Source organism: Sparus aurata, chromosome 3 (assembly GCF_900880675.1).
Source record: "Sparus aurata chromosome 3, fSpaAur1.1, whole genome shotgun sequence".
Classification (NCBI taxonomy): domain Eukaryota; kingdom Metazoa; phylum Chordata; class Actinopteri; order Spariformes; family Sparidae; genus Sparus; species Sparus aurata.
The window spans coordinates 13877425-13898587 of record NC_044189.1 but is presented as its reverse complement, the minus strand read 5'-3'; the positions used below and the strand labels follow the sequence as shown (position 1 = coordinate 13898587).

The 21163-nt window shown below is 39.9% G+C and overlaps 1 protein-coding gene across 1 annotated transcript in view; it reads right to left on the bottom strand.

Annotated features, from left to right (window-relative positions):
- Positions 1-18345, bottom strand: part of LOC115579080 (relaxin-3 receptor 1-like) — a 51869-nt gene extending 33524 nt beyond the window's left edge. The window contains exons 1-2 of the mRNA XM_030412561.1: positions 18214-18345; positions 16696-16770 (exon numbers count right to left, since the gene is read on the bottom strand). The gene's annotated coding sequence lies outside the window, so the exon portion shown is untranslated. The remainder of the gene's footprint in view (positions 1-16695; positions 16771-18213) is intronic.
- Positions 18346-21163: the final 2818 nt, after the last annotated feature.

Below are 21163 nucleotides of genomic sequence, written 5' to 3'. Positions count from 1 at the left end.
CTACATTTTATCAAATTCATCGCAGCCACACACACGAATTGTGGTCCGAAGAATCCATTATAAATACACAAAAAAAAAAAAAAAAGTTCGGCACAAACCCAGACAGGCATCCCAGAGCTCCAGCATCCATCACTTAAAATGTTGTTAAATAGAGTCTGTTGGCTGAAGTCAGTATTATGCAATTTGGTGACAAAGACACATGAAATACATTCAAGTTTAATCCCCTCAGCTACTTTGAAGTTGAGTCATCAGATCTAAAAAGTAAATCATATTGATCATCGCATTCATGAAACTTTTACAAGAACATTAATTATATTTTCAGTTGGATGTTCAGCCTGTCGAAGCTTGAATTGACCTAGAATATACTTATGTCTTATTAATAATTCACTAATCATTTGTCCAGCCAATAGTACTGCATGTTAACCATCTCAGCAGCGTTCTAGATACATAAGTCTATAATATTATTTACACAATATGTACTTTTGTACATTTTGGGGTGATTTCCTTCAATGAAGCATGTTCCGTGTGTTTTTTCCATGTCTGCCCTCCAGCTCTTGTATATTTCCTCGTGTCAGCACGGGGGAAATACAAATGAAATATGATTTAACCTGATTTAACCCACTTTTGGTTTTGGCCATTTCAGTTACATTTATTCCTCCTCTGTACTCTTTCAGTTTGAGATCAAATTATTTGCTTTATAATAAAACATAGATGAAAGAACTCAGTGGAAACAAAAACAAATGCATTTGGTAATAAGGTTGATCGTTTCCATTCCACATTGTACAGATTGTGTTTACATTGAAGTCAACTGCGCTCCAATGCATGAATTTGTCTCAAAGATAATTTTAACAATTGTGTAAAATGCTTACAAATTCAAACATGATGAATGTCAATAATACATGATACTGTAGTTATGCGTTTTCATTTCAAAAGACACCGCCCTACAGTATCTAGACATCCATATCTATATTCTTTACGTAATTGTGATGGATACGCGAGTAATAAAACAAAAAATATAACGCAGTATAATTAAAGTATGTGGTTGCACTCATGTTGTGAGTCTCAGCGACCCGAGGCGAGTTTAAACTGGTGCAGAAATTGATTTAATCTTGATCTTGAACTGTGATGTTCTGTAATCCACCATCTTCCTACACACATTACTTTATTTTGCTTTCTTCAGCAGTTCCCGTAAAAGGTAAAGAGGTGGACCAGTCGGGATAAGTTCTTAAAGTCAGGGACAACAGATAATTGAGGACGTGTGACATTGAGGAAGGCAGAATATCTTTTTCTGTGACACAGTTTCGAACAAATATGTGTGAGCTATAAATGGACTCGAAATAAGGGACAGTTTTCATCTTTTTTAGATAATAATTATCTGTAGAAGAAGGACGTATGAAAAGTGAAAAGGACAGACAGGTGTTTATCTATACACTTTCTTTACAAAAAACAAGTGTAATATATAATAAATCGCAAATAAAGTGTACATTTATGGTTAACCAAGCTTTATTTAATAGTTATATCAGTGTTAACAAAAAGGCATTCGCTTGTTTAGTCATTTATTAAGCAATGTTTGAAATTATTGTTTATCACTCTTTCCAGTTGGTTAATAAATACTGTGTAGCTCATCTATACACATTATTTGGATGGACATAAAGTTGTACCTGATGTGCTTTATAAAGTTTTTCTAAGACATTCGATTGATAACAAATTTACTTTAAATGTTGGATTTATTAATAGTGGTTAATATAAAATGTTACCTAAGCTACAATAGACGTTGCAGTCCCAAAACAGTGTGGATAGTCGTAAGTTAAAACATTGGAAACAAGGAGACCACAAAATACCAAAAAATACATGTAACATTAAATTTTAAAAAATAAGATGCCCAACTGGCAGAATTAAAACCATTAAAAGACTAAAAATAAAAATCCATAATTATTAACCAGCAGCTGAACAACACAAATATTAAGACATGTGTCCTTTAACCAACAAATCCAATAAAGTATGGATCTCCAGATATCATCCAACTTCCTTATGATTTACTCAGGACAATATCTACAACATGGAAGTTTTTCTAAAGCACAGCACTTTTTCTCCACAAGGGAACTCCAGTACAGAAATGCATTGGTTGCATATAATTGGGCCTTTAAAAGGAACAATATGAACAGAACCAGCATCTGTTGGGAAATAAAGAGTAACCTGCCTATGAGTATAAATATGACTGAGTCCGTGTGCGTTATTGAAGACCTTGAAGGTATCATAGTTACACCGCAGTTGTTAAAGATTATCTTGATGGTGCCAAAATAAATCTCTCAGGCAAAGGTATTATTTGTTGTGTCAAAGATCCCAGCCGCACAGCGACACTTGTTAATGCTTTTTGTAATTTATGAAATGGTTATTTACAGGCTTTGAATCTGTAGCACAAAGTGGAAAGAGGGGTTTTGGTTTAATTGCGATGGAGCAAAGTACACGACAAGGCCGAGGAACTGGAGAGGAGCCAGATCCCTCTGCTGTCGGCCACTAATAACACATCACAGTGACAGAGATGCGCCTCCTCTCTACCTTGCTGTATCGATCTCCCATCTCGCTGTTAATAGTGCTGTTAAACACCGGCTCCTGGCTCTTTACTGTGTCTAAGCCCACTTAACAATAAAACTCCCCCTCTGCTTACCTTTTAAAATGCCTGTGAGGTAGTGAGACAGCCGCGGGCAAAGCTGTTGGCGGTTGTGTTACGGATTCACCTGCCTGCAGGATAATAGGTTCACATTTGTACTCCCTTAAATGCGTCTTAATTAGTATGAAGCAAAAATGTGTTGCACATGTTGATTTGCAGGCAGGATGATCTACTCCTCTTGAGTTCATATATGCTGTACAGCAAGTCGCCTTGAACTAATAAACTACGGTGACGTTGATCATTTGGTTGGTCACTCACTTTATCTCAACAGCTATTGGGCGGATTTTCAAGCAATTTAAACTGCATAGTTTCCATTGGATAAAACCTACTGACTTCGGTAATCCATCATCACAACATTTATGAGCATGAAACCACTGGACTGCATCAACATTTGTGAACATGACACCACTTGATCACATGAAACCACTGAATCATGTCAACATTTGTGAGCAGGAAACCACTCATTTCTTTATTCACATCAGTTAAAAACAGGTACAATATACTCTTTTAAATCTGTAATAATCTTATGTGAAATGGGACACCCTAGGAAGCTTAAAAATTATTAAGAGGGGCCCAGGCACAAAGTAAATACAGGTACGATTAAACACAACATAAAAAAAGAAAAAAGGACAAAAAAGAAAATACATATTCACACATATACACATACATGTACACATAACACTCTCAACCATACACACCCAAACAAGAGTTACCCTAACCTAAGGCTAAACCTAACCTAAGCCCTACTCCTAACCAGGTCCAAGTGGTCACGTCACCAACAGTCCAAGAAGAACTATGCTGCAGTGTAGGAAAGAGAAATTGCCTCATCAGAATCATGACTGAGAGTATTTCAGCCACAGATGCCTCCTTAGTCTATTTTTAAAAACAGGTATAGATGGGACATGTGCATGTTCTATCAAGATTGTTCCATACCTGTGGACCTTTACAAACAATACTGAGGCTGGTACATTTGAGTTTCCCTTTTTTTCCCTTAATAAAATGCTTCTTCCTAGTCTGATATGAATGCAGAGGACTGAGGTTTTAGTAATAACAACTTTAGTAATATGTATATTCCCATAATCTGATCCATTCTTTTTATTTCTCTAATAAATATCATTTAGCATCTAGCATGGCTGTAGACTCTCCTAGTTCAACTATTGATGTCAAAATTTCATCCTCAGAAGGTTTTAGTGTCTCATTTTAGAACATCGTTAGAACAACAAATGACTATTGAAGCAAGTTTTGTTTTTCTAAAATTATTTTATCCTGCTACATTTAGCTTAAAAGGAAACACAAAGGAGTCAGATACTGTACAAAGCAGGGTTTTAAAATGAGAAATGGCTTACAGTGAGATTTAAACTATAATTTACATGAGCATCAAGTATTCCTGCCTGTGTTAAATGAACATGTTTAGGCCGTAAACAGTGCATTAAGTAATTGCCAGTGTGGGAGGAGATGGAGGAGTGCACGTCTGAGGCAAAACAATTGCTGCCCATGTAGCAGACGTCCGGAGGGAGTCCAAGTCTTTAGTCAAGGACTTGTATTTTATTAGTTGAACGATATAAAACATGACAAAATGCCTACTCAAAGAGAATCAAAGATTCTCAACCCTTCCCACGGGGACTTCTATATAGGGCAAGAGCTCCTCGCATCCCTCTCTCCCTCTCTCCCCTCTCTCTCCTGGGTGGTGTGTAGGCATTGTCAGAAACATGCTCTCAAACCTCCCCCATCGACAAACAACCACCACGAGCATTTGTAACAACACGGTAACATTATCCTCCATCAGCGAAACAAACTCCAGTCCGATCAGTCTAAAGTGAGTTGCGATCCATATTTATAGACGCTCCACATGGTTTAAATCTGAGTTCCGCACACACAGCGTGGCAATAAAATGACTTGAGCTGAATTCTAATGAACTGAAATCTCAGTTTAAATCCTTTGTTTCTGGTGCAACACAACAAAAACGCGGTAAATTCAGGGTAAAGTAATTTGTCATAATTGCCAACCTTTTGTCACAAATCCACATCGCAGAAAAAACTAAATCTGCGTGTGTCTGCCTTGAGCGTGCTGAGATAAGAAAGACAAAAACTGATACATTCTTACAGGCTGTGCTTTGAAACTTTTTTGATGGTGTGTGAGCATAGCTGCTTTTGAGCAGAGGAAGGAAAAAAAACATTTGAGTAACTAAACAGGAGCATAAGTGCGATGTTTGTTGTTTTTGATTTCACTGATGCCTCAGGAAGGAATTTCTAGCTTTGGTGGCGAGGCTTTGAAGAGAGTTTTCTTAAAAGGTGTGCAATGTTTTTTTTCTTGTCTCCGAACAGCATTTGATTTTTATTTATCCTGCTAATACCCCATATCAGGCGCAAACGCAAAATACACACACACACACACACACACACACACACACACACACACACACACGCACACACACACACACACACCCAGACAAAGTCAGATCAGAGAAATGTTAAAGACAGAATATACAGTGACACTGGGCCAGGCAATAAGATTGGAAACCTTCATACATGCAAATGAAGGCGAGGTCAACACGATTTTTTCAGTTTTTTCCAAACAACTTCACGTTATTCTACGTTACATCTTAAAATTTGATACCGCGTGTCATCCCCATAATCTCTCTCCCTTCATTTCCTGTCGTCTCCCACCGTCAGCTACAGAATAAAGGCATGAAAGAAAAGATAAAGTGATCCTACGTACTCAAGCTGAATCTAAAGACGCCACTTTAGTTCTTTTGAAAAATTGAACTTGGTTGAAAGCTACATAAAAGAAAATACAAAGAAAAGATGACTTTCTCGGGAACTTTGATCCAGGAGAATTAAAATAATATTAAGGCAGACCAGTCACCAGTTAATGTGTCTGAAAACCTTTGATCCGATCACATTTGTACATGTCGTAGGCTACGTACCATACTGACATTTGACAAGCATGTCATAACATGTTCACTTTACATGTACATGGAGAATCTGTTTCCATATCAGGTGGGGCAGATGCAGGTGAGAAGGACGTGAAGCCAGTGACCACTGTAGGAGCCTGTGTTTCAACATTATAAAGTGAGACAACACTGAATATTAATAAAGCAGCATTATGTTATTTTTTAAACTAAAATTACACTTTCAAAATCATTTGGATGGCACACCGACTTTATTAGGGTAAAAGTTATCTACATCAGTCCCACCCTACGCCCAAGTCGCTTGTATTTATAACTTGGTTAGGTGGGTAGGAGCTCTGGTGAGAGGTGGTTAATGCTTTACAGCATTAAGTCACACACCACCGACTATGCAGGTTTAGTTGGCTGTTGAGTTATCAACGCCTATATGGACCTAGTTATTTACTGAACTGAACATCAGACTCAGTTGGCTGTATGAACAGTGTTGTGTTCACTAATGACTCATGTACTCAAGTGTATTTGCACTGAGATGCTATGAGAAAAAAGAGGACAAACTACACAGCCAGTTGCTGCAGATGTTTGGACTGAACCATGCATAATGATGTTGTCCTTTCCATCTCTCTTCAGTGATATGAAAAAACAACATGGAAGCTGATGCCTTATGGTCAGCCTGCTGCCCTCCCATCAACCAGCAAAGTTAAGCAATGACTTATGTTGAAAAAGTGCCTGCTGGCATCACACCTTACACAATCAATCATAAAAATTCAACATTTATTTGTTAACGTCTCCTCAAAAGGACACAAAACTGTGTATTTGCTGTACATTCCCCTGCAAACATGTCCTTTTGACCCCGCTGTGGAACGCTGTTGAACATACTGTTTCCAGGAACTGCACAATAAACTGACATTTTTCCCGCTGATATGTGTTATTCATCACTTCGGTGAGTTCTGGCTGTAAAACTCAGGTGCTCTCGATGTGTTCATGTAGTGTTACCGAATGATTCATAAACTCTGCTGATTCTGCACTTTTGCCTGAATGTGGACATTTTTCTCCTCAAATGTTCACTATAATAGCTCCGCTCTGAATTACAGCGTTGCTGAAGGTGGCAATCATGTTGCCAAATTAATCATCCTAATTTGACAAAAAAGGGGAAAAGGACAGACTGACAACACGAGCTCCAGTTGTAGCATCTGTACGATTCTCTATGAATTTACTTGCAGTTTATTCAAAAGGAAACCCTGCAAATTTCTTACCGTCTTACTGAGGCACACACACCCACACACACACACACACACACACACACACTCAGTGCTCCTGCAGATAAATATAACCGGTTTTTAACTGTATTTCTATCAATACAGAATCTGTAGCGGCTGCAGTTTATCTTCGTTTCTTTATCGACTCAGCAGTGAGATGAAAGATAAAGTGAAAGATGGCTTTTTATTTCAGTATTCCTGAATGAACAGAACGCTGTTTGGAGCTAGAAAGGTGGCAGGGTCCGCCAAGTATAAACAAAGTAAAACAGTATCAAACTGTGTTGTCCTTTAAGGTCAGATCAGTTTGATGACTCAGCTTTTTGAGTCAAACCAATCAAAACAAAGACTTTTGTTTATTTAATTTGTTTAGTTATGAAAATAAATCTGTCTCCAAAACTGCAAAGCGCATCTTTAACAGATCACATGAAGACAAACACAGTTAAAGTAAATACTGAATGTCACAGAGTAGTGGCTTCAGATTGATATTGATCGCCTGTCATCATGTAATAAGTAACTGCTCTTAATAATAATCAGTTTGGTGTCAGAGCGGTGATGTACGGCAAACGGATCTATCCATTTATGTTGCCTGTTCACGTGATTCTACAGTCGTACTGTTGCACAGAAACAGGCTCGGATGGAAGAGCGTGAAGATTTTATAAACACAAGTGATGCTCTTGTGCCACGTTTTCGATTTGCGTCAGAGGAAAACCAGCAAAAGAAAAGTTAAACACAGCAAACGTTGTTCTTTTTCAACTGATATATTTTTGCAGTAAATTATAAATGTCATCTGAGTCATGCAGCTGTAACTACGAATGCTGACAAGTCAAGGATTGATGCTGAATAAAAGACTATTACTGTTGTCGACTGTGTGTGTGCTGCTGTTGTTTTTCGTCTTGCCCTGGCTCCGAACACAAAGCATGCTCTATCCAAGGGTCATGACCTCACAAAGCTTTTATGTATCTACTGGTCCTTCAAGCCCAACATTGATTAGAACGGATATGTCAGGGCATGTTGGATCAGTGTTTACCTTTTTCCCAGCAGCGTGAACTTGTTGCTTGCCATCGTTCAAGGTCTTCAATAATCTTTTAAAAAAACTGAGTAAGATTTGGGGGCTTTTAATATGTCCTGCAATGATAAATACAAAGAAGAAACAGGATGATCATGTTTCATCTTTAAAGTAGTAGATATCAATATACTGATATCTTGACTTTTATAACAGTTCCTGACATTAACAATGTTATCAATTCTGTTTTATCCAATCTGTGGTAAGCATGACGTACTGTTTCTTCTGCATGCCTCTGAGACAGCCAGTCACCAGTGCAATTAGATCTTGGCACAGCAAGCATGCTCCATGCTTACTGGCTCACTGATGGGATTAACTTCTTTGGTATTAGAATTTGGTATCAAATGACAAGTTCAATTCCCAGCCATACACACAATATCAATATTCAATATCAATACATAAACAGCGAGCAGCTCTCTGGCTTCATGGCTGTGCAGACTGCTGGACAGCAGCAGCCTGGACTGGGAGCAGACATAAACAAAATGTATACTAGTGCGGTGCAACACTTTGCTGTAGTCACATGTTGCAGTGAGTGCAAAACAAAAGCAGAATGTTAGGTTAACCTGTGGTTAGGTTTAGGCTCAAAACCCAATTTGATTAGGTTTAGGAAAACATAATGGTTTGGCTTAAAATACCCGTTTTGGTCGCCACTTTCATGGATGGAGATGGTACATCCTGTCAAAAATAGCTGGTTTGGGTCGTGACTAAAACGGCTGGAAATTTCTTCAGGTGTTCCCCGAACTTTGTCTATTTGGCAGCATTGTTTGCTTGGAATAACAACACCACCTTGCCCTCCACCTCCTGTTGAAACTGCAGCTTAAAAGTGAATGTGATATGCCTGGTTCCACTGGTTCCTTAGTTTGAGGGGCTTTGATTTACACTAAACGCACCATAGGCTACCTCTAGCATCTTTTTTTTTGCACAGTCCAATCTTTCATTTTCATTTCCTCCTTTTTGATTGCTACGACGGAAATCACTGGTGTAATGGTGCTTGCAGGGACTCTTTACATTAGTTTATAATATCAATTAATATATTCAGTGGACATTATAAATGTAATGAGTGATTATGTTTGGTGTGTACCACTAATAAAGTTCAATGAGAGATGTTTGCACACTATGATTATGGTTGGTATCACTGTGCCATTTGTGAATAGAGTCGTGTGTTTAGCTGCAACAGAGTTGTTTTCTCTTAACTTGTTTTTTGAGTTGTGTCTTCTCCACAGAACTTCTTATGACTCACAAGCTCCTCCATCTGTTGTGTATTTCATTAAACAAACACATCTATTGCTGCAGTGAGTAGACTGGCATTTGCTTTCAATGTTCTTTGAAAAGACATCAAATTTTATGTCGTTTTGGATTGTTCTTCTGGTTTTATTCGAACATGCAGCTTGTACCCGACACTTTTGCACAGGAGGAGAGTGGGTCTAGATGTTGTTGCAGTTCCTGCCGGTCACCGACAGAGGTTGATAAAAGTCATGGGTGACCTCATGCACTGTGAACCACATAGTGATACAGTGCTGACCACATTAAGGTAATATGATATCTGCAGTCTGTTGTGTGTCCTGCACTGATTCCAGTCTCTCTCTAGCTTTCCTTCAATTGTCTCCAGTTTAATTGCTTTACTGCCCCCTGAATACCCTTCTCTCTCTTCTGCATCTCTATCCTCTCTCTCGCTCTCTCTCTCTCTCTCTCTCTCTCTGTCTTTCTTACACACACACACACACACACACACACACACACACACACACACACACACACACACACACACACACACACACACACTTCCTCTGGCCCCGAGTCAGGCAGGGCAGCTGCAAAAGGCCTCACCAATGCAGGCTGACGAGAAGTGACAGCTCTCTGTATCACTCCCTGGCACTGACAACTGACAGATGGATACCACTCACACACACTGCAGGGGGAGAGAGGGAGGGAGGAGGGAAGGGAGGGAGGGAGAGAGAGAGAGAGAGAGAGAGAGAGGGTGAGAGAGAGCGAGAGAGAGAGAAAGAGAGAGAGAGATGATGCTCCAGCATTATTCTCTTTTCATGAGGCTGTTGTGCGATTGAGCACTGGGTAGAATAACAAGCTTGTGTCGTGCCAACCTTCAGCTCTCTGTTCCTCCCAGACACAAACATAAACACACACACACACACACACACACACACACACACACACACACACACACACACACACACACACACACACACACACACACACACACACACACACACACACAGGCCGAGAAAAGAAAACCTGCACATTGACTCTAAAACTAACTTCAAACAAAATCAATTTTTGCTCTAAAACTAACTGAAAGCGATGAGCACACGTGGCTGTGTTTGGGTGCTCAGATGCCTAAAACACATTTTAGGCTTAATGTTATCAATTGTCATACAACAACTCATAAAAGTAAGACTCCTGATTTTAAGAGTTTATTCTATTTGGGCATATTCGTGGAGCTCAACAACTTAAGGAAACACATGGAAATAGACCAAACTGAAGCAAATGAACAAAGGATCTTCACTAGTTTAACAGGATGCAGGCAAATACAGAAGCAAACACAACAGAAACAGTTTCAAGGGGAAATTTAAAAAATAATGGAAATGGCCTGGACACACTTGTTGTGTAAAGGGTTGACGATTATTATACCATTAAGATTTTCCGATCGATGGTACTGAAGTCTACCATATTGGTGTTACTAGGGGTATTACAGGACATCATATTTTGAATGAATTACAATAAAGACACCAAATAACTCCTGTTTTCATTCTGTAAAGTGTCATTGTAACTGATAATAAAAATAATAATAATACATTCATTAATGGAATAATTGCCAAAATTGCTGCTTATATGATATGTAACATAAACTAAAGTTTCAGCCTACTAATTTTCGGTCAATATATTATTTGTTGCCGTTTTCTTTTTTGTTATTAGTTTTGTATGTTGGTACAAGCAATGATGACTGAAATAAACTGAACTAATAATTGTGTATTACCGTACACTGTGATACGATGAATGTATTGTCTTAAATGGTTGTCAGACTGGTTGTCAAACTTTTATTCCGTTGCAACACTGATTGTTTTACTGAAAAAAAAAATGCCACAACTTCATCATTCACTTCTTAATGTCCCCTGGAAACTCTTTCAGTTGACTGTGCTGCTTACAGCAGTTGTGTATTTAGTGGGGTTTTCTGTATTTGCAGTGTCCTGTCAAGTACACGAAGACCCTTTCTTGATTTCCTCGTATGCATCTTCTTAAGCTGCACTGCTTTTAACTCTCATGGCCACCATTCACGCGCACTCACAAATGTGTATGTATTAGGTAACACACTTTGTTTTCTCGATCACTCACATGCCAGAAGTCTTTAACATGTTGTCACCGATGTAAATATGATGCTGGATTGACGCCAACACTTGGAGCAACTTGTGAACGTGGAGATGTTTGCAGTTCCCACTTTTGACACGTCGGAGGAGCTACAGGGATCCATCAGAGCCATTTCCCACTTGACAACAATATCGAGTTGTTTGACTAGATGTTCGTCTTTTTGACAGATGAGAGGCCAAATGTGCTATTTTTTTCTCCCTGCGTTGATGTTGTTTACATCTTTGCAGCGTTTCTGTATTTGATTGCGTTTAATAAAAATAGAATAAATTAACTCAGTGACTAGAGTAATGGACATAACAGATGTCCATGTTTGATTAATTTTAGCAAAAAGCACAACATTCATAAAAACATTCAACATGTACGGCTTTCTTTTCACAAGTACCATGTTTATTAGGAATATAATGTTTGATATTTTTACATTTTCAGTGGATTGTTGTCTGTTGGTGGTTTTGTTGGTGCAACTATTTTGAGTTATCTTTGTCCTACTGTATGTTGAATATAACTTCAATAAAGAACATTCATATCAACAATAATTGAAATAAAAAATGAAGATAATGGAATCAATGCACGAGTTTAAACCCAGCAGTATTAAACTTGAGATGGCATATTCTGCAAACTGTCTACGATGTAGATCTGGCGCGATAACACACTGAAAATCCGAATAAATTAAGGTATATTCATTTGGCAGATGTCTTTGTTGAGACTTTGAAAACACACACACACACACACGCACACACACACGGAGCGGATACAAGTTGTCAACGTTTAAAACAGGCCTGGAGAATTCCCAATCGGCCTGGAGTGTCCAGGCAGGTTTAAAAATGTTAAATCAAAGATGCGAAGAGACACATGAGGCAGCTACAGTCCCCTCGGAACCATCAGAGGAAATATTTCCAGAAGTGCACAAGAATGATATATGTACACATCTATTCCTGTTGCCTTAATTAGGGAAATGCAAATAACTCAAACAACTCTTGAAATCGCAAGACACTCTTTTGGATTGTTTATTTTTTTTCTGACTCAAGGTAAAAGGCATGTTTTATGTACGAAACACAGTGAAAAGTCTGTTATAAATGGAGTGTGTGGAGTCATGTGGAGATTACAGCCGGGACTAACATCAGACTCCACAGCCTGATTTATTACGCCCATCAGCCCCTACTTTTAAATGTGAACCGATAGAAATGAAACCAAAGTATAAAAGGTATTGATTACCAGATTTTTGATCTCAAGATTTGGTTACAAGCTACGAATTCTCACATGTTAAAAGCTACGATCCCAAAGCGTCAGCAGTTTCACCATCTCACCAACAGGAGCTTTAAAGAATTGTCTCTTCTTCAAATCTTCATTTTGGACAGATGAGATTTGTCCTCTGTGTTCATATTTTGTTTCGTGTAGAGCTGATCAACAGCCACTAGTCATTTAAATAATTTCTTTTAACCAAGCATAAATGTTCAAGTCATAGATTCTCAATTGTGAATACTTGCTGATAATCTGTTTAGTGACTTAAACTCTTTGAGACTGTTGGTCGGACAAAACAGCACATCTCATCATCTGGAATGTGACAATCTAAAACGATGATTCGAGAAACCAATTGGCAGCTTAATCAACGATAAAACAATCATTGTTGGTAGGTCTAGTTTGGTGCGCTTTAATTTTGTTAGTCAGACAAACAGGGAGTGGACTAAAAGTTGGGAACGCCGGACAACATGAGCACCTGAGATGAGATCTGCTTTGAAAACAGACGCGACGGCAGTTAAATCTTGACCTAGCCAGATGTCGAGCGGGTCATCAAGAAGAACAGAGACGCCTGCGGAGGAGTGATGGAGGTAGAGGACGAATCTGTGTTTCACTTCATCTTCCTCAATTTAGTGATCACGTGGTTTGTGGCACGTTTGGAGTTCTCTGAGAAACTCACAGACAAAATTTTGATCACCAAATGTTTTTTTTTTAAGGTCATTTACTGCAATCAGGGCTTGATCTGGTTTATATTCCAGTGGTTGATGCATTGACAAGTTAAAAGTAAATGTTGCAGATGCTCAGTGAGTATTCAAGAATTCAAGCCGTTTTTCACAGATTACAGTTAAAAAAAACACACACACACACACATCATGTGGCTGCAGATCGGAGCTTATTGCCTGAGTCACAAAACAAATCTATTTTCACCTCGGTTGTTTGGCTCGGTCGTATTCACATGAGAATCAATAGCCGGGCGGCGATTGTGGTGGCGACTGACTCAACTGTGCAGAAAAGTAGGGAGTGAGAAATGGGGAAGATGAAAGGAAATATTGTGGCGGCGCGAGGCAATCCCAGGGGGAATGACGCCGGGCAGACACAAATCAAAATCAAAAATGGACACCGTGGGTTCACATGACGACAGCAGACACTTGTGCCTCAGTGATATGAACAACAATGACAACCTCAGAGCTCCATGACTCCTGCAGCTCCTCGTCTTACCTAAAAATGCACTTCTCTCCCCCCCCCGAACAACAGAACATTAAATTAAAAGTCCTCTCTCAAATCCGTCACCGTGACTGCCGTAAAACCACCGCCGACTCTTAAGAAATCAGATTTTACACTTAGCTGTGGGAGCCACGCGTTGAAAAGTTGGCATTCGAGCGCTACATGCTTCGGTTTTGATTTTAAGTTGGCACACACTAAGCATCTGCGCTGAGTCTGATTGAACTAATAAGCTCATGCCTTGAAACCTTAAGTGACACTCTGAAATAGCGACAGTGTCAAGCCTCAAATGGGCGACGCCACACCAAGGCGACGATGACACGAGCATTGTGTATAGGAGGTGAGGAGTATGGTAATGTTGTCAGTACACCCCAGGGCCTCGAAGCCATCACACAGCAGAAAACAAGAAGCTCACTCGGCGATGCGCTGTCTCGTTACCGGCTGGCACACATTCTGTCAGTCTTCCTAATGCCAGACTGCTGCTCTGATTACTTCCTCTCCACTTCCTGCATCCCTCACAGGCTGCTTGACCTTTTGTAATCACATAGAAATGATATTTATTTTGCTCTTTCTGCAGGGTAAATCTCCCCAACATGAAAACTTGTGATCATGATAGCTGGAGTCTCATGTGATCATCACAGCTCCGGTCCCTCGTGAGCGTGATTGCTAGTGTGTTGATAGCTAAAGGCAGCTTGTTTTTTTTTCCTCTTCTGGAACGGACGGAGTCTGACGAGTTTGAATCTCAGCCAGGAGGAGTGGACCTAAAGAGGCCGTCTGGAAACCCCAACAACGTCTCATGAGTAGTCAGATCGCCGCTCGCGTTCGTTGCTCTTGTATCGAGGATGGAACTGGGTTGTTTCGGAGATTATTTGTTTTGACATTTTACGCAACAATACAAAGCGGAGAGCAAAGCGTGAAGGACAGCAAAGGAACGCTAAAGCGAGACAACATGAGAACACGACCGGAAGCGATCAAGTGGCCGACGCAGCTTGTGAGAAACAATAAATTGCGCCTCAGTCCAACTGTCTCTCATTTGACATTGATACAAACATCCCGACCCTGATACCAGAGCTCTTATCTCTTTTCCCCTCAAATGTAACGATTGTAACACAACATCACAGCCTCACCGAGTGGAAATCATTGGGATCATCCATCTTCAAGGTAACATGAAGCTGTATTGCTGACAATCATACATGTAATTGTCCAGAATCACAGATTTTAGTGATCAGACGCTCCCAACTGCAGGATGACACCATCTGTTTATGCCTCTGAAAACCCTTAAAGATCATTGAATATATTTTAAAACCTTACGCATAAGCACATTTTATACATAATTTTTAATTTTTGCCTACATTACCAAAGCAAGACCGACACTGTCACGTTATACTGCGAACGCCTCACACTGACCTCACATACAAAAGCGTTTGGGTGATGAGACAGCTGTTGGCATCAGCGGCGGCTTTACTCATTTTGATGTGACAAAACGACTGCTGTAGAAAACACTGAATTCTACAAAATGTAATTAATGTGTATGATTTCACGAGACCTGTACCCGGCCTGTTTAATGAGGTCGCAATCCGAGCCGAAACAGATGCAGCCCGTGACATCTGCGCGTCCACACCTTCACCCTAATCCACCGCTTGATTAATGTTCACCCAGCGGAGGAGACAACATTTCAACCTACAGAAAAATAAGACCAGCAGTTTCGTTTCCCACTCTGTCGGCGCCCAAACTGGCTTTTTTTTGTAGATCATCTGCTGTATTTATAGTGAATCTGTACATTTTCAGTCTCTAAAATAAATCCCTCCTACGCATAAACTCACGCAGGAACACACAGAAGAAATCTGCCATGAAACTTAATCACAAAAGGTCATGTTGGCGAGCGGGGAACAGATTAAATTAGCATAGTATTAGATATGGAAAATGATTTCTGTCAACTCAAACTGTAGCACAATTATTATATGTTAATTACTTATTTCATTAAGGTAGTTGATTGCAGTTCACAGATGAAATCATGCGGGCAGAGACACCTGGAAAGAGGTGATGGAGCTTGAAACCAGCCTCTCTCTCTCTCTCTATCTTGCACTCTCCCTCCAATCTGACTCCTCGCCGCCATCCTCGTCATCGCCTCTCATCTACTCTCGCTTTGGCTTTTCACGTAACGCATTAATTGCCTGAACGTGCCACGCAGAGACGCTTCAAAGGGGGCGCAGGACTTCTCATTTGCTCATCAAAGGGAAGATGATGAGTGGTGCAAGATCATATGACCTACCCACAATGCTCCTCAAGGGAACCCACGGAGGAGAATCGGCCAATGAAAACGTGATAAAAAAACAGGGGAGCGAGGAAACGCGGGGACAGGTTTTACACTGAGCAGGCTGGATAAACAAGATCAGATTCAACAATAATTGCTGCAACAACATGGAATTGTTTGTTATAAAAAGGGAATGTGATCTGTGGTTGTATGTTTATTGTCTTGTTTTGAGAGTAAAGAAAAATACTGGAATATGGACCAAAAAAAAAAATAATCATAATTTAAACAATTAACAGGAAGCTGCTCTTGTTTTCAAACGCTTCAGGAAAATGAATCAAACTGAGAATGTGATGATTGTTGACAATTTTCATTGTTTGGTTTTACGTTATTGAGCCAACACACGTAATGAATTTCATGAGTCTCTGTAGTTAGAGTTCACAAGATGAATTAAAAGACGTCTGTTACAGATTAATGTGCGGAAGAAATAAAGGAAGCAGTACATAAGTCAAAGTCTGAGAGAAAACAATCATAGCTGTAGCATTCGGTAGCTTCGGTTTTACAGTTCAGAGACCTTCTTTCAACTCATGTGGAAGTGATCTGTGTGCAAAGTTAATATTTGTGCATGTAATCCAAGTAGAAATGCAAGAAAGCTCAGCACAGCAGTAGCTGAAGGAGTGACCACGAAATACGGAACCAAACACCAACCTCAATGTGTCGTCTGCTGTCCAGGCCAGGGATTCCCAAAGTGTTGACTACTGCAGGTAGACAGCGGGAGGTCATCTACAAAAAATATAATAAAAAGTTTGTATTTCTTTAATCAAACAAACACTTTAAAAAGTCCTCAGAACTGATCAAACAAGGTGAATAAAGTGTTATTCTTCATTTATCTGACCTGTTTTTAAAATGGGTAACGCCAACAAATCACCTTCACCCACTGTCTTGTGGACTCTGATTATTGGATCTGATATTTAGCATTTTTCTGATTGTTGCAGTCTACGTTTTTTATTTCTATTTTTTCATTTTTGATCTCATGTCTGATTGCCTATATGATAGAATTGAATAATTTGGCTCCAATTTAGCATCGTCTCTCTATCTGTAATCGGCAGTCAGTATCCCGCCTACATCAGTCTGATTGATTACACATTGCCAGTAATAGCCTGTCAACACAGAATTATCTGAGTCTGCAAGTTGTGACATATGTGTGGTGGAGTAAAATGTAAGATATTTGACTCAAAAATGTATTCGAGTGGTAAACTAAAATATTCAAGTAAAGTGCAAGGACCTGCGATTTGTACTTTTATGGAATACTTGAGTAAACTGTTGGTAACGTTTCATCAGTGTTTATTATTAATCATGAGAAAACTCTGGGTCTAGCTCACCACGGTAGAGAGGAGGTCGTCTCCTGGATCCACACACTTTACATATATTAGAACTTGGATCAAATATTCTGTCAATGCAATTTGTAAACAGCGATTCTGTTGTTATGCTCTCTACACGCGACATATATGGCATGTCTGTCTGTACTGGGAGAGGGATCCCTCCTCTGTGGCTCTTCCTGAGGTTTCTTCCACCTTTTTTTTTTTTTTTTTTTGAGTCTAGTGATTGGAACATCTTACACCAGCACTCTACCTGATACAGTATTCAGCGGCAGCAGCAGGCGAATACACCGAATCAACTGTGCAGCACATAATTATGAATTTAATAAACTATAAAATAGCAGCATGTGACCATGACTACACGCACATACTGTCAGATTAAGAGTGGGAATGAGTGAGGCTGGGTTTAGCAGCAGCATGAAAGGAGCTCATCCGGTCGATGTATGGGGAATAATAAAAGCGAGCCGACACATGCTTTGAGTTTAAATGTTTGTATCGTGCCTCACTGAGAGGGAGGAGGAGGGGATGACGGGTAGAATTTAGTCACAAAAGTTTCCCAGGAAACAGGAGAAACAACACCCATATTTACAATCGCTAAATCCAACGGATGATTTCACTCCACTTGAGACCCGAGGTTGAATTGAGCCAATCAACCCATTAAGCACGAACACTCTAATGTCAGTTTTCATTTGCACCACAACAATTAAAGACCCTGAAGGCACCACAATGCAGGTGCCAAACAAAGAAACAATTCTGAGGAAAATATTTCACATTGCACACAGGCAGCGGCACTCTGAGAACAAGACAACCCACAAAATGCGTGTTAGCATAAACAGCAAGCACTTACCTTGTTGGGAGAAGCTGTAGAGTAAAGCCCATCAGAGGAAAACTCCACTTCCTGTTTGAAGCGTTTGTTCCACAAGGCCCCCAGCTGATTTCAGAGCCCGACCATTCGCTGTTTGCCGGTGAGATCCCCTTCAAAATGACAAAATGAACAGCAAGAGGCAGCGGCCATTTGCAGCAGTTTTATAGCACACCTGTAGCAACACAGGTGAGCGGCATGGCACGAGGGTGGGCGGGGCTTACACTGGGTTTTAAACAGACCGCCTTCAGGAGGGGTGCGCTGGATATGTTGCACGCTGCAGGGTGGAGGGTTTCTACTCCCAGTCTACACACAATTAAACATATTTGATCATATTTTCTGATTTTTCATTGATGCAGATGCAAATTTTGTATCTTGATGCAGAGATGAAAACATGTTTTTTTCGCATTTTTTTCCAACCGACTAAAATGCATTTAAAGCATCAACATGTCACAAAACACAAATTTTCATTTCAAGTTGAAAGAGAGATCACATTGATGAGTCTGGAGGTATTTCTCCAAAGTCAAATTGCACTTTTAGGTGAAATGTGGTTGACATGAAGATGTTATTTCAACACATTTGATGAACTCTATAGGATGTAAACTGCCAATGAAATCTTCCAGGACTTTGTGATGGGAGCAATTTCACACGTCAATGTAAAATAAGAGTGTGTTGTGGCTTTGACTGAAGTGCACAAGCTGAAGAAATAAATATGAGGCCTCGTGCTACGGGAGCATAAATGGCCACTGCGGCTCAACAGAAAGAGCTGCCGTTAATTCATATGAAGGGTGGAGGTTGTTATTAAAGGATCTGCTATAAAGACACCTGTTATTCTCTACAGTGCCTGTCTTCATTTTGGATTTCCTGTTGAAATATGGCCTCAATGTAAATGTTTAATCAATGAATATCCTTAAAATTGTGGCTGAAACAACAGCACTTTCCACTTCGCTTTCTCATAAAGGTTTTGAAATGGAAAAGTGCTCATGGGGATGTTTCAGACAAGAAAAGTGTGAGGTATTAATGACGTCAAAGATTGTGTAGAATGCAATACATTCTCAGTTGGTGTGTTTATGTTTCACATCCATGCTGCCTGGCTTGTGTGCGACACTTTGGGGTTGAATGTGCTGCACATCAGTCAGTCTCACCTACATCCCTGGAGCCTCCCAGTGGAGCTGCTGAGCTCTGTAAATAAGTGTCATGATGGGGCTCAACAGTAGATGTAGGTGAGATGTTGGATGGGCAGAACAAAGACCGGTCACATAACAGTAATGTTTCTTGAGAGTATTTGACAAAACAATATTACCTTCTGAAGCTTTCATACCACATCACATTGTCCTCTTACTGTAAATGTCCAAGTTTTCCTGAGTGATAGAGCTCAAATTAAACTGTTTGTGAGTTTTACAGTCTTTTTATACTATATCTACATTACATTTACTGCTAAATGTGTTTTTTTTTTCATACTTCTGCCCTTCAAGGTCCCCAAAATGGAATGAAAAAGTTTTCATAGCATATACACAATTTTTTTGCGAACAGACTTTACGGACTTCCCGTCATATTGAACTTTAAGCTTCATTCTTCACTTTAAAAACAGGAGGTGACCAAACAATCTCACCTCAACATCCATTTAGCGGCTGTTCTGGAGCGTTCGATCGCAGTGCGGGCCAGTGAGGACGCTCAGTTGCCATCTTTCCTCTGTAACATGTCTCTGTGTGGAGAAGTCCGTCAGTGCTGGAGGATTTGTAAACTCCATCCACCACAGCACCAACTTTTGAGCGATAAATCGCTCCACAAAGCCTTCATATTTTGCCAAATTGGATCCATTTCTGGCATAATTTATTATCTAATCAGTGGCCAGAAAAGTTTAAGCTGATCTGAAACCTCTTTGCCTGATTGAAAGACTGACACGTCTTGTGTGAGTTAGTGAAAGGCTGAAATACTGCGCGATGATGGCAACGCTAAATGACACTTGCCTCTGACAAGTGGCAAATGGAGAGAGGATTAGCATGAGCCAATGAGCTACAGAATGAATATATGTTCAAACCTCATTTGAAGTGGCATCTGTGACATTGCCATGCCAATTTAGAGAGAATTCAATCTGCCGGCATCAACTCTCTAAAACTGTGATTGGACTTGTGAAGAGACCAATTTGTTTCTAAATGTGTGCAGTCGGGCCGCTTTGTGATTATGATATGATAACTGTATTTATTCTTGAGCTTCAGCTGTATTCTCAACTCCATCAGCACTCAAATTAGCCTTTCTTATCGAGTATTTGAGGGGAGATTAGAACATAATACGGTCTATCATTCTGAGAGGCAGGGTTAATGTTTGCCAGGATGTTTGAGGGGTTATCAGCTGTCAGTACAAATTGCTCGAAAGTTGATGAAGTCTGTGTTTCATTTGTGACCAGCAGTTAATCCAATGTAGCAGATTTGTATTCTGGGATGAATTATTTTTGATGAGCCTGCCATCCCTTTCTCGTCAGTTTCATGCATGTTTCATGCACATCATAAATGTGACTGTCACCGTCGGGCTTCTGCAATTTTTTTTTTTCCCGCAACGCTGCTGCTTTCCAGATTCGTCTCAAAAACATACAGCAGATGCATCTTTTACAAATGCGATGGTACATTTTTCTCCACGATGCTCCTTTTTCTTTATCAGTAGTTTTGTTCCAGATCTACTGAGAGGATTCAAACTTCGAACAGAATAGTTTGACATTTTAGGAAAAATACACTTTTTTTTGTTCTCTGGCTGAGAACCGTATGAGAAGATTGATACCTCTCCCTCTCACGTGTGAACATGCAGTAAATATGTCAAAAGGTGATGAAATCCGCCTTCCAGCGCTTTACAAGCTCACCAATTAACACCTTGTAGCTTGTTTGTTAAAATCTGAACCAAAAAAAAGTGTGAGAAAGACTAGGTGCTGGCAGCAGCTATG